Source organism: Dipodomys merriami, unplaced genomic scaffold (genome assembly GCF_024711535.1).
Source record: "Dipodomys merriami isolate MVZ:Mamm:240054 unplaced genomic scaffold, mDipMer1.0.p SCAF_1031, whole genome shotgun sequence".
Lineage (NCBI taxonomy): Eukaryota > Metazoa > Chordata > Mammalia > Rodentia > Heteromyidae > Dipodomys > Dipodomys merriami.
This window is the reverse complement of record NW_027202307.1, coordinates 839-15,001: the sequence shown is the minus strand read 5'-3', so window position 1 is coordinate 15,001 and position 14,163 is coordinate 839. Positions and strand designations below refer to the sequence as shown.

Below are 14,163 nucleotides of genomic sequence, written 5' to 3'. Positions count from 1 at the left end.
GGCCTACATTGCTTCCCTCACCAGAAACCCATCTCATTCTTTGATCTGAGCTCTTCTCCTCAAATACCCCTGAGCTGGGCCATTGATTTGACGAGAGCTGTAGCCCATCTCCTCGTGAATTCCTCCTCAGTTGGCTTTGCTAGCTCAGCCTCCTGACCCCAGTGCACACATAGCAAAGACCAGGTGTGCCCAACTCCTCCCCATCACACCCTTGTCTCCCAAGGGTAGCATCAGCCCTCAGCAGTACCTCTGTGTGGAAAGTCTGATGCCTGTGGATGAATCAGCAAAATAATCCTGGGGCAAAGGGTCATATTCAGTCTTACCAAATTTCTCTATGTCCTAGGAAGGGTCCATCCACAGGTACCATTGTAACTCCATGGTTTCTCAGGTGTCTTGCTTCCTTCCAAGGCTTCTCTCCTCTAGTTGAATGGAAGAAAAAATGTTTTATTTTGTATACTTTGTAATGTCAGACATCACCTTTGCAAGTTTAGAGTGTTCTAATATTTGAAACTCAGTTTTCTCCCCACTGTGGTTCCATGAGGACAAAAATCATGCCCTACTAGTCTTCCATGAGACCTATAGGCTTCCCCTGGGAACTGCCAGGGGAAAGGAAGCACCATGCCCAAAGCCTGGTGCTCTGGGAAGGGGGTGTCAGCTGAGGGCCTCTCTGGGGACTCACAGGATCTCTACTAAGATCAGACACCTCTCAGGGCTGACCCCCTAGCACTGTGAAAATGTAATTCTCTACCTGTCCATTCTCCACTTGCAGCCCAAACCAACACCCTTTCCTTCCCCAAACATTTGTAAGTTGTCCCTCACACAAGTACACAAATTCCTTTGTAAAAACAAAGAAACCAACTGAAGGCTGAAGGCTCATGTGTGTAACCCTAATTATTTCACATGCTGACACTGAGAAGATTTCAGATAAAGCCAGCTTGGGCAGACTCCATGTCCAACGCAGTAGAAATATCAGACCTAGAGGTGTGACTCCACTGGGAGAATACTAGAGAGAAACATGCCCATGGCCAAGAGAGAGAAACTGAGGGAGGGAGAGAGAGGGATGGAGAAAGAGAACTCAAATGAACAGAGAGAATAACAGAGAAAAATACATACATACACACATACATAAAGACAGAGAAACAGATTCAGGAGAAAGGAGCTCGTTAGAAGGAATGGAAAATGGAGAAAAAATGATTAGAAGGAGGAGAGTAGGGGAAGTCAAGGAATGTGGGCATAAGAGAGATGACAGACAGTAGAAGGAGGCTGCAAGGAAAGGACACAGAGGGAAAGGAGACAGAAAGAGAAAAGAACAAACTTCAAGCCTTACTTCCAGCACACTCCCAAATGCATACACATGATAAACTAAAAGAAAGACAATAAAAAGTATGGAAAAATAATGGACATAACAGTACTTCCCTCCCCACCCACCCTTCACTGAAAACTGATTGGTGAGGAGTTCTGGATTCCTTACATTCCTGCTCTCAGCTCTCCTGCAGCATCAGTATCAACCCTGTCTTGCACCAGGTACCCATTATTTGGCCTATTTTGGCCCTTATTTTTTCTCTCACCAGAAACCCATCTCATTCTTTTCGAAGAGTTCTGTTCCACAAATACCCCTGAGCATTTCCACTGATCCACCAGGAACCCCAACCCTCCTTCTTGATGTTAATCTCATCAGTCTGCTCTGCAGTCTCAGCCTCCTGACCCAGTGTACACATATAAAACACCAAGTGTGTCCAACCCCTCCCCATCACACACTTGTCACCCAAAGGCAGCATCACTCCTCAGCACTGCCTCTGTGTGCAAATCTAATGCCCTGGCTGACCTAATACAAATATCCTAGTAGTGAAGGCTCATATTCAATCTTACTGAATTTCTGTTCTTGTGGGAAGCCAGCCATCCTACGCAGGGTCCATCCACAGGTGTGATCTATCCACAACCCCAGTCCATCCAGCCCCATCCATCCACATGCACAGTAGATCACCATGCTTCCTCAGTTGAACTGTTCCTTGACCACCTCTACCTGAAAGGAAGGGAATGTATTTTAATTCAAACACTCGGTCATTCCAAAATTGAACTCTTGATTTCAGAATGTTCAAATATTAAAACTTGGCTAAGTTAGATCTTTGGTTCTGTAAGGGGAAGAACTGGGCTCTGAATTCCTCTATGTGGCTTAGTCTTTAACTGGGAACTGCCAGGGGAAAGGAAGAACCATGCCCAAAGCCTGCTGTTTTGGGAAATGGGGAGTCATCTGTGGGCCTCTCTGGGGACTCATAGAATCTCTACTAAGACTCTAACACCTTTCAATGCACTTGTACAGTGCACAAGTTAACCTTCCTTGTCCATTTACACCAACCCACCATCCTCTTCCTCCCAAAACGATTTGTAAGGTAACCCTCACACAGTGGTTCCTCAGAAAAGTACACAAATCCCTTTCATATGAGAGAACGAAACCTTTGCCGTACCAGACTAACAAAGCCCAATGCATTCTCTGATGCTGTAGGCTCTTGCCTGTGATCTTACCTATCCCACAAATTGCCACCTAGAAGACTGCATTTACAGCAAGTCTGGGAAAATTAAGTAGAGAAATGCAAACCTGGAAGTGTGACTCAAGCAGTGAATCAGACATGACCATGAAAACTGAAAGAGAAAGAAAAAAAGGGAGAAAGACAGAGAGGGAGAAGGGGAGAGATAAGGAACACCAGAGAGCAGGAAGAGAAGGTGAGGGAATGAGAAGAGGGCATGAGAAGAGGGAATGAGAATGAGGGCATGAGAAGAATAAGAAGAGGGACAGGGGAAATAGAGTAGGAGTAGTTATGGGGGGCATAAAAACAAGGTTAAGAGAGAGGGCAGAAGGGGGAAGGTGAGAAAAGTGGAGAGAGTACAGAGAAGGAAAGGAAACAGAGCATAAGAAAAAAGCATGGATGTACCAGCACACACTCACAAACACATATACACAACAAACAAAACTGAAAAAATAAAAGAAAATGGATTGAGAAATCATGGAAATCAATGGTAATTCTCTCCCACCCCACTTCTTCACTGAAGAATGGTCCATGTGGAATTCAGGATTCCTCAGCTCCTGTCATTTCTCCTTTACATTTAGTGTCCACCCTGTCATTTCTCATGTACCCATCTTTTCCCTCTTGTGGCACTCATTGAATTTTTCACCAGAATCCCATTTTGTTCTTTCATGGGAGATCTGCTCTCCCCAAAGAGCCCTGAGCAGTACCACTGATCCACCAGGAGCCCCAGCCCTCCTCTTGCTGCTAAACTCATTAGTCTCCTCTGCAGGTTCAGCCTCCTGACCTATTGTACACATAGAAAAGGCCAGATTTTCCCAACTCCTCCCCATCAAACACTTGTTACCCAAAGGCAACATCAGTCCTCAGCACTGCCTCTGTGTGCAATTCTAAATGCCCTAGGTGAACCAATACAAATATTGTAGTGTGAAGGCTCATATTCAATCTTAACAATTTTTTTTCTTGTGGGAAGGCAGTCATCCCATGCAGGGTCCATCCATGGGTGTGGTCCATCCACAACCAAAGTCCATCCAGGCTATGTCCTTCCATAGGCCCCAGTTTATCTCTATAATTCCTCAGGTCTCCTGTTCCTTGATCACCTCTAGCTGAAAAGAGGGGAGTATGTTTTAATCACTTTGTGATTCCAAAAAAGTCATCCTTCCCTGTCCATTTACACCAACCCATCACTGCCTTCCTTCCACAACCATTTGTAAGGTGAACCATACACAGTTGTCCCTCACATAAATACACAAATACCCTTTCAAAATAGAGAAACCAACCTTTGCCACACCAGATTAACAAAGTCAATTGCATTCCCTGATGCTGTAGGCTCTTGTCTGTAATCCTACCTATCTCCCAAGTTGACAACTTGAAGACTGCATTTACAGCAAGGCTGGGAAGATACCATCTTCAAGTAACTAGAGAAATGCAAGCCTGGAAGCGTGACTCAAACAGAAGAGAACCAGACATATCCATGAAAACTGAGAGAAGAAAGAGAAAGACAGAGAAGGAGAAAGGGAAAGAGGGAGAGATGTGTAGAGAGAGAAGGAGTGAGGGAGGGGGAGGGAAAGAGAGTGAGACAGATTTAAGAGCAGGAAGAGAGGGAGAGGAAATGGTAGAGGGTAGGAGAACAAGTAGAGGGACAGGAGAAGTAGAATAGGAGTAGGTATGGGAGGAATGAAAACAAGGGAAGGGAGATGGCGGGGCAAGGCAGGGGGAAGGTGAGAAAAGTGGAGAGAGGACAGAGAAGGGAAAGGAAACAGCATAAGAATAAAAGCACTGAGATGTAGCAGCACACACTCACAAACACATACACACAACAAACATACAAAAGGAAAAAATTAAAGCCATCTTACAAATCAACAGTAATTCCTTCCCACCCACCTTCTTCACTGAAGAACGGCCCATGTGGAATTCAGGATTCCTCAGCTCCCTTCTTAACCTGCCTCCTGTCACTTCTCCTTTACATTTAGTGTCCACCCAGTCATTTACCCTGTACGCATCTTTTCCCTCATGGAGCCCTTATTTGGTCTCTCACCAGAATCCCATTTTGCTATTTCAGGGGAGATATGCACTCGAATATCCCTGAGCTGGACCACTGATCCAACAGGAGCTCCCGTCCACCTCCTGCTGAAAATCTCATCAGTTTTCTCTACAGGCTCAGCCTCCTCACATCAGTGCACACATAGCAAAAGCCAGGTGTGCCCAAATCCTCTCTATCACACACTTGTCACCCAAGGGCAGACAGCAGGAGCTTGCACCAAACCTTCTCTGTGGAAATCTCATGGCCCTGGCTAAACCAATACAAATAACCCAGTGCTGGAAGGACATATCCAATCTTACCGAATTTTCCCTCACGTCCAGATGCAGTCATCTCAGGCAGGGTCCATCCACAGGCACCACTATATCTTCATACTTCCTTAGGTCTCTTGCTCATTCACAGGTTTCTCCACCTCTTGCTGACAAGGAGGAAAAGTATTTAATTCATACATTTTTGTCATTCAGAATGGGCTCTGGATGTTCAGAATGTTCTCAGACTTGAAACTCTGTTCTCCTAGCAAGATGATTCGCTAAGGAAAAAAATTGGGCTCTGGTATTCTTCCATGAGGCCTAAAGACCTCAAATAAGAACTGATCAAAGCCTGGTGTTCTGGAGAAGGGGGTGTCAGTGGGAGGACTCTGCGGATGCATAGGTTCTCTACAAAACCTCTGACTTCTCTCTGTGCTGACATACTTGCACCATGCACGTTTTTTTCTCCCTGTCCATTCTGCCCCAAAATCCATCAACCCTTTCCTTCCCCTACCATTTTCAAGCTGTCTCTTACACCTTGATGGACAGCCCTCAGATAAGTACCTAAATCCCTTTTCTCAATCAGAGAAACAAACCTGTGCAACACCAGGTTAACGAGGTCAGAAGCATTGCTGCTGATGGTGGATCATGCCTGTAATCATAGTTCTCCCAGAAGCTGATGCTCAGAAGATCACAGTTAAAGCCATCCTGGGCATACTCCATTTTCAATTAAGAAGAAAAATGTTGGCTTGGACTCAAGTGACTCAAGTGGTAGAGCACCAGCTATGAACATGCAAACTCAAAGAGAAAGATATAGAGGGGTAGGAGAGAAAAAGATTTGAGGCAGAGGAAGAGAGAGGAAACAGAACAAGAGAAGAGGGAAAGGGGAAGAAGAGGAGAAGATGAATGACCTGGAGGGAAGTTAGCTGGAAAAGGGGAGAGAGACAGGCAATGGAAAGAAAAAAGAGACAGCAAAGGAGACAGAGAAAGAGAAAATCACTGAGTTCAAGTGCCAGTACCAGCACACACTCACAAACACATGCATACAACAAACAAAAAGAAAGTAAATAAAACAAAAGGACTGAGACAAGATGGAAATCAACATTACTTCCCTGCCCACCCTCCTCTTCACTGAAGATGGTTCCATCCAGAGTACAAGAGTCCTTAGCTTCCTCCTCTCAGCTCTCCTTCAGCATCAATGTCAACACTGTCTATCACCAAGATGCCTGCTATATGACCACTCTGGCCTCACTGCTTCTCTCACCAGAAACCCATCTCATTCTTTGAGAAGAGTTCTGTTCCCTAAATACCCCTGAGCGGCACCACTGGTCTACAAGGAGCCACAGCCTTCCTTCTGCAAATCTCATCATTATGCAGTGCAGGCTCAGCCCTCTGAGTCCAGTCCCCTCATAGCAAAGGCCTGCTGTGCCCAAGTCCTCCCCATCCCACATTGTCACCCAAGGGCAGCATGGGCCCTCAGCACTGACTCTCTGTGCAAATATAGTGCCCTGGCTGAACCAAAACAAACATCACAGTGATGAAGGCTCACATCCACTCTCACCGGATTTCTGTTCATGTGGGAAGGCAGTCAGCTCAGACAGGGTCCATCAACAGGCACCATTATATAGGCATGCTTTCTCAGGTCTCCTGTTCCTTCACCACCTCTAGGTGAAAGGAAGGGAATTTATTTTAATTCATTCACTTTGTGATTCCTAAAATGGAGATGTGACATTTAGAATAGTTGAATATTTGTGCTGGGAAGGTGGCTCAGTGGTAGAACGCTTGCCTTGCATGCATGAGGCCCTGGGTTCGATTCCTCAGCAAAAAGAAAAAAGCCGGAAGTGGTGCTGTGGCTCAAGTGGTGGAGCACTAGCCTTGAGCTGAAGAGCTGAGAGAAAGTGCCTAGGCCTGAGTTCAGGCCCCACGACCGGACCCCCCCCACAAAAAAAGAATAGTTGAATATTTGAACATCAGCTCCCCCAGCATGCCAGTTTCCTCAGCAGAAAAATTAGGGTCTACTCTTCCATGAGGCCTAGACACTTCCCCTTGGAACTGCCAGGGGAAAGGAAGCATCATGCCCACAACCTTGTGCTCTGGGGAAGCGGGTGTCAGCTGGGGGCCTCTCAGGAGACTCCCAGAATCTCTACCAAAATAGAACATTCAGCGCTGACCCTTTGTGCAGTGCACATGTCCCTTCCTCCCTGTCCATTTGCACACTATGCCACCACCCCCTTCCTTCCACAACCATTTGTAAGGTGTCCCTCACACAGCTGTCCCTTACATAAGTACACAAATCCCTTTCATAATAACTGAGAAAACAACCTCTGCTACACCAAACTAACAAAGTCTAATGTGTTTGCCTGATGCTGGAGGCTTTTGCCTGTAATCCTAGCTATCCCACAAGTTCACCTGTAAGATTACAGATACAGCAATTCTAGGAAATTCCATCTTCAATTAACTAGAGAAATGAAAGCCGGGAGGTATGACTCAAGTGGTAGAGAACCAGCTATGACCATACAAACTGAAAGAGAGAAAGAGAGAGACAGAGAGAGGAGAGACAGAGAAACAAACATTGTCAGAGACTGATTCAAGAGCAGGAAGAGAGGGAGACCGAATGGAACAGGAAGATTTCAGGAGGAGGAAATAGGAAGAGAAGAGGAGAGGGAAGAATGAAAGGGGAAGAATACGAGGAATGTAAGAGGGAGAAAGAAAAGTAGGGAAGGTAGATGGAATGGGGTGGAGAGCTGAGAAGGGGAAGATAAGGAGAGAGAGTAAAGGAGACAGAGAGAAAAGCACTGAGTTCAAGTCCCAGAGCCAGTACAGGTGCACAGACACAAACACACAACAAACAAACATGGAGAGAAAAGAAAAAGCATTGAGAAATCAAGGAAATTCACAGTACTTCCCTCCCCACCCACCCTCTTCACTAAACACTGGTCCATGTGGAGTTCAGGATTCCTCAGTTCCTTTCCTGGCCATCCTCCTCTGAGTTGTAATACAGCATCAGTGTCAGTCCTGTCTTTCAATAAGGTGCCCATCCTTTACCCTCTTTTGGCCCTCCTTGGGCTGTCCTTTGGCCCCTCCTTTTGGCCCACCAGAATCCCATCTCATTCTTTGAGGGGAGATTTGCTTCCCAAATGGCCCTGAGCTGAATCTGATTTACCAGGAGCTCCAGCTCACTTCCTTCCACAAATGTCATGTGTGCTCTGCAGGTTCAGCCTATTGACTCAGAGCACAAATAGCAAAGGCCACGTGTGCCCAACTGCTCCCCATCACTCCCTTGTTAAACCCCCCCCCCCCCGGTAGCTGAGCCAACACATATAACGCAGTGGTCGAGGGCCACATCCAATCTTACCGAGTTTCTGCTCATGCTCAGAAACAGTCAGCCCAGCCAAGGTCCACCCACTAGCAAAGCCCACCCAGGCATCCATCCACAGGCACCACTGTATCTCCATACTTTCTCAGGAATCCTGCTCCTTCACAGGTTTCTTCACCTCTACCTTGAAGGAAGGGGTATCATTCTACTTCATATATTTTGCCAGTCTAACAGGAACTCTGGTTGTTCAGACTGTTCTCTTATTTGAAACACAGCTAACCCAACATTCTGGTTCCCCTTAAAGAAAATGGGGGCTCCTGGGGAGGGGGAGAAGTTGCAAATCAAACAACCTGTCTAGGTAATAGGGTCTCTTTGACTGTGAGCAAATAAACAAGTCTGAAATAAGGGATTCTTGGATGATGGTATTATGTTGGGATAATGATGAGGTTTAGATAGAAATCACACCCACAGAAAACTGCATTGAATAGGAGGAAAGTTGGGGCAGAAACCACTGACAGTGTATGGGGTGAATGGAGACAGGTCCCTCTCCATTCCCAGTGAAGATTTGCTCTTATGTTCCAACCCAGCCAGTGTACCTAGTGTGCTCAGGAGTTGTACCCTTTCACCTGAAGACTGCTGAAAGAGAAGCAGAGTCCAGGATGCCTCTTGCCCCTCAGATCCATGGGCTCCTATAGCATCAAGGGTCTCACTTTAAACCTAAATAAATGAACTAGAAAGTAAATAGGCAGACAAGCAACATACATAAAAGGTGAGATGATGACCTGCTGCAGCATTTGGGACAAAAGCATCTTTAGTGTTCAAGGGACAAATGTGAAAGGTTGTTCAATGAAGTGACAATACTCAAGTAAGGGATCGATGTGGAATTAGCCAGCTCAGAAAGTACAGGCAGCTTGAGATCACCTTTCAGCTTATCTTTTAGCATTGGAAAGCCAGTGCAGTGTCCTTTCTTGGGAAGGAATCCCAGCTGGAGAATCCCCTAGCACTTGTCACACAACCTGGCCATGCTGGCCAGAGACTTCTGCAGTGTGAACTTTCTGCATGACTCCTTCTCCTCCTGCAGCTCTTCAAATCCACACCTCTCAGATTTTCCACAACCCAGTTAGAGTCACCCTGAAAGTCTGAGTTTGGTGGTTTTCAATTGTGCTGTTTCAGAGTTCTGCACCACTTTCTCTGGGACAGCTTTACTTTCAATCTGTGGACATTACTTTGGGGCCTTCACACAGCAGCAGATTCTGCGAAATATGGTGACTATCCTGTTAGCCACCCTCCTCCAGCCCTGTCTAATATTCCACCTGGGGGCTGTGGCCTCCCCCTAAGGCTGCCCAGAGGGAAGGGCATTTTCCACTGAGTGTGAATGCTCCATTCTGTCAAGCAGCTAAAAGAATCCTGGCCCAACATTAAGCTGGAACTGTAGCTCTGCAGGGAGTAGAGAGGAAAGACAAGCAGACTGGCACTTCGGGTTTTATTGAGAGGTAACTGATCATCATCATTGTGTAACTGAAATTCTGAGGACAAGCTGAAGGCGTTATGTCCTGCAAAAAAGCTGGCTCTCCTTTGTGGAGGGAGAGTTGTGGTGGGATTGTCCTCAGGAGTTGTGCCAGATGGACTATCCAAAAGCATCAGTTTTGATTCCACAATTCTGGCATTCTCTTTTAAGTTTTCTTGGATGAGCAGGTAGGTGCCCATGGCTTCATTGAATTCTCTGTCCTGGATTGCCTTTTCAATGCCAGCTACATTGTACCCCATGTCACACATGACTCTGACAATGCGATCCAGCTTGCCAGGCAGTGGCTCATCAGGAAGCAGGCCAAATCCCACACCTAGAGCCAGCCATGGGTGTTCCATTATCTCCTCAATAGCAGGCCTCAGATTGAAGTCCACAGTCAGCAGTTTAGAAAGGAGATCTTGTCTCTTTGCAGATAGGTGAAGGGGAACAGTGTACTGGCCTCTAGGACTTGTAACCCTATGTCAGCCATATTACTCCCCTCAAATGGGAACTTTCTCATTGTCATCACATACAATAGCACGCCTAAGTCCCAAATGTCCACCTGGTACCCATCGAACATTTTGTGTAGGAACATTTGTGTAGGTCACCCTGTCACTCAGCCCAAATTCACTGACCTTGACATTGAGATTGGCATCCAATAGGATGTTGTTGGCCTTCAGGTCTAGGTGTGCAATTCCATTCTCATGAAGGTAGTCAACAGCACTCGTGATCTGTTTGAATAGCCTCCTGGCTTCAAACTCTAAAAGGTAGCTGGAGGAGGATTTTTTGATCCACCTCAAGAGATGACCCCGAGTGGCCAGCTCAGTGACAAGGTACACACAGTCTTCATTCTCCATCACCTGGAATAATCAGATGATGTGTGGGTGACGTACAGTTTTCACAAAGGCCACCTCATTTTCTATCTCATGGCTTTCCAGCTCTTTCTTTCAGAGAACTTTGACCACCACTGTGGTGTCTGTGAGGCGGTGATGGGCCAGATTGACATAGCCATAGCAGCCATAGTCGATGATCTCTGTCAAGTTGTACAGTGATCAACTCCTTCTTGGGGGAAGAGCTAAAGGAGACTTTGTTGTACATTACCATCTTTCAGCTGAGATGACAAGTGATCAAGCTTAACTATTACCTAAGATGATCTCAATGAAGTTGCCAACTAATAAATCTTACGAAAAGGTAAACTAACAAGTAAATACAACCCCCAGACTAGTAAATGAAATCCCCAAACCCAAACAAGACAAACACAACCCCCATACCCAAAGAAAGCAACCAAGTAGCTCTGACTTAGTCCAGCGGGTCACCAAGGAAAAGCTCCCAGTGCTGTAACTGACAGAGTTGGAGGGCAATTGCCTCTTATGTATCCTGCTGGGCATACCTCACAATGGCCTGTGACATCAGGAGGAACTGGACCAATCAGAAGTCAGGCCATTGACATCAGTGAGAAAATGGGCCAATCAGAGCCCAGGGCAAACCCACCGGCAGTTATGCACTTGGGCCAGGAGGATCATTGTCAAGGAATTCTGGGCCCATCCACAGATGCTTCTACTGCTACCATGGCAACCATGTGAGGACCACGAGGACATTGGCCAATGGCCCTTGTCCTACTTGGAGACTAGGCATTCTAGGATGGCCACGGTGGGGACATCTCTCAGTGGAGCCTATCCTTGGGCAGAAGTGAAAACACTGCCCTTTTCACTTAACATGGTCTATATCTAATTACAACCTACCCTGAGATTGGAGACTTTGTAATGACTCAACTCAGCTTCTAAATGAGAAGAGACCAGACACCCAGGATTAAATGATAGTTTTATCCAGATCTGTCATTCTCATTTCTGTTCCTAGTTTGTATGGTTTCCTGTGCTTCTTTGTAACTTTTTTTTCATGTTTTTTTTTCAATCTTTATTTGTCCCTCACAGGTCAGAAAAAAAGTAATTTGCTTTTATATCTTTAGTACAGTTGTGTCAAATTTTAATATAACTGTTCTAATAAAAACCATATATGAAATATAAGTATCTCAGAAGCAGACTCCGATTTTATGGACCTGAAGTTTATTCTACTTGAGAGGTCATTTATTCATACATATAAATATATGTATATATGTATACATACATACATACATATATATATGTATGTATGTATATATATATATATATATATATATATATATATATATATATAGGTCATGGAGCTTGAACTCTGGACCTGGGCGCTGTCCCTCAGTTCTTCAGCTATGGGTTAGCACACTACCACTTGAGCCACAGTGCCACTTGTAGTTTTTTGGTGGTTTATTGGAGATAAGTATCTAATGGACTTTCATGTCTGGACATTCTTTCAATTGCTATCCTCAAATCTCAGTCTCTTGAGTAGCTAGGATTGCAGGCATGACCTAGCACTGGCAAGATATCTCACAGGTTTTTTTTTTTTATTATGAAAATATTGTACAGAGTGGTTACAATTACATGGGCAAGATAATGAGTACATTTCTTATCAAGCATTGTAGCCTTTGTTTCCCCTTCCCATCCCTTCTCATCCTCCATCCCTGCTCATCCTCCCTCCCACCCCCCCCCCCCCCGGCACCAAAGTTGTCAAGTTCGTTTTGGACACAACTACTTGTATATCTCATTGTTGCAATGGTTCCACCTGTATCCCTAGTTAAATGATTTGTTTTTCCCCTTCACCTCTACAAATTATACCAACATCAAATACAGTGAAAGCAGGGGTTATACTGTGGGGGAGGGACATACAAAGCAACAAAGAAATCATCTTATAAATGTGTTAGAAACAATTGCATAAAAGAAAAAAAATTGAATACATATCTTAGGGTTCATTTCCCTAACATCACCTTATCTGACCTTTTCTGCTTGACTCAGACATATACTAGATATTGCAAATAAGGGAAACCATGGGACCTATGTTTCTTTGGGCCTGGTTTATTTCACTTAATATAATTTTTTCCAAGCCTTTCCATTCCCTAACAAATGGGGCAATGCCATTCTTTCTGATGGAGGCATAGAATTCCATTGTGTATATATATATACACAACATTTTCTTGATCCATTCATCTACTGAGGGGCATTTGGGTTGGTTCCATATCTTAGCTATAGTAAATGATTCTGCAATAAACATAGTCGCGCTGGTAGCTTTAGTGTGGTCTTGTTTGTAAACATTTGGGTAAATGCCCAAAAGTGGGATTGCTGGGTCATAGGGGAGCTCTATGTGGAGTCTTTTGAGGAACCTCCATACTGCTTTCCAAACTGGTTGAACAAGTTTACACTCCCACCAACAATGCAATAAGGTTCCATTCTGTCCTCATCCCCTCCAGCATCTGTTGTTATTAGAGTTCTTGATTTTAGCCATTCTAACTGGGGAGAGGTGGTATCTCAATGTTGTTTTGATTTGCATTTCTGTTATGGCTAGGGAGGTTGAGCATTTCTTCATGTGTCTATTGGCCATCCTTCTTTCTTCTTCAGAGAAGTTTCTCTGTAAGTCTTTAGTCCACTTATTTATTGGGCAGTTGTTTCTTTGAAGATTTGTTGTTGGGGGATTTAATTTTTTGAGTTCCAGGTATATTCTAGATATGAGACCCTTGTCTGTTGTATGGCTATTAAAGATCTTCGCCCAATCGGTGGGCTTTCTATTGATCTTGCTAGCTATGTCCTTTGCCTTGCAGAAGCTCTGCAACTTTATGCAATCCCATTTGTCCAACCTTTCTTTGATTTGTTGTGTTTCAGAGTCTCTATTCAGAAAATTTCGGCCTGAGCCAAGGAGACCTAGGGTTTCTCCTATTCCATCCTGTAATGTTTTCAGAGTGTCTGCTTTGCCTTCGAGGTCTTTGATCCATTTGTAGTTGATTCTGGTGCAAGGTAATATATAAGGATCTAGCTTTAGTTTTCTACAAGTTGTTAGCTAATTTTGCCAGCACCATTTACTGAAGAGGCTGTCTTTCTTCCATTCTATTGTTTTAGCTTCCTTATCGAAGATTAGATGGCTATAGGTCTGTAGGTTCATTTCTGGGTTTTCAATTCTATTCCATTGGTCCTGAGGTCTGTTCTTATGCCAATACCAAGCTGTTTTGATTACTATGGCTTTATAGTAGAGTTTGAAATTTGGTATTGATATTCTTCCAGCAGTGTTCTTTCCGTTGAGGAGCATTTTTGCTATTCGGGGTCTCTTATTGTTCCATATGAATTTTTGGATTGCCTCTTCTATTTCCTTGAAGAATGAGGTTGGAATTTTGATAGGTATCGCATTGAATTTGTAGATAGCCTTGGGAAGTATTGCCATTTTCACGATGTTAATCTTTCCAATCCAGGAGCATGGGAGTTTTTCCCATTTTCTAAGTTCTGTTTTGATTTCCTTTTTCAAGATTTTAAAGTTTTCATCATAGAGGTCCTTCACTTCTTTGGTTTAGTTAATTCCTAGGTATTTTATTTTTTGTGGGGCTATTACAAATGGAGTTACTTTCCTAAATTCAGCCACACTTTTCTTTGGCATACTTTTTGTTGGCATACAGA

At 44.5% G+C, this 14,163-nt stretch overlaps 1 long non-coding RNA gene across 2 annotated transcripts; it reads right to left on the bottom strand.

Annotated features, from left to right (window-relative positions):
- Nucleotides 1-324: 324 nt before the first annotated feature.
- Nucleotides 325-10,988, bottom strand: LOC138810427 (uncharacterized). Of its 2 annotated transcripts, XR_011367127.1 has the most exons (6): nucleotides 10,906-10,988; nucleotides 10,270-10,494; nucleotides 5,408-6,475; nucleotides 4,866-4,981; nucleotides 1,870-2,023; nucleotides 325-419 (listed from the first exon to the last, which is right to left on the bottom strand). It is a non-coding gene; the product is annotated as an uncharacterized lncRNA (long non-coding RNA). The 2 variants fall into 2 exon arrangements; XR_011367126.1 differs by lacking the exons at nucleotides 10,270-10,494; nucleotides 10,906-10,988 and having other exon boundaries at nucleotides 5,408-6,755.
- Between the last annotated feature and the right edge of the window lie 3,175 nt (nucleotides 10,989-14,163).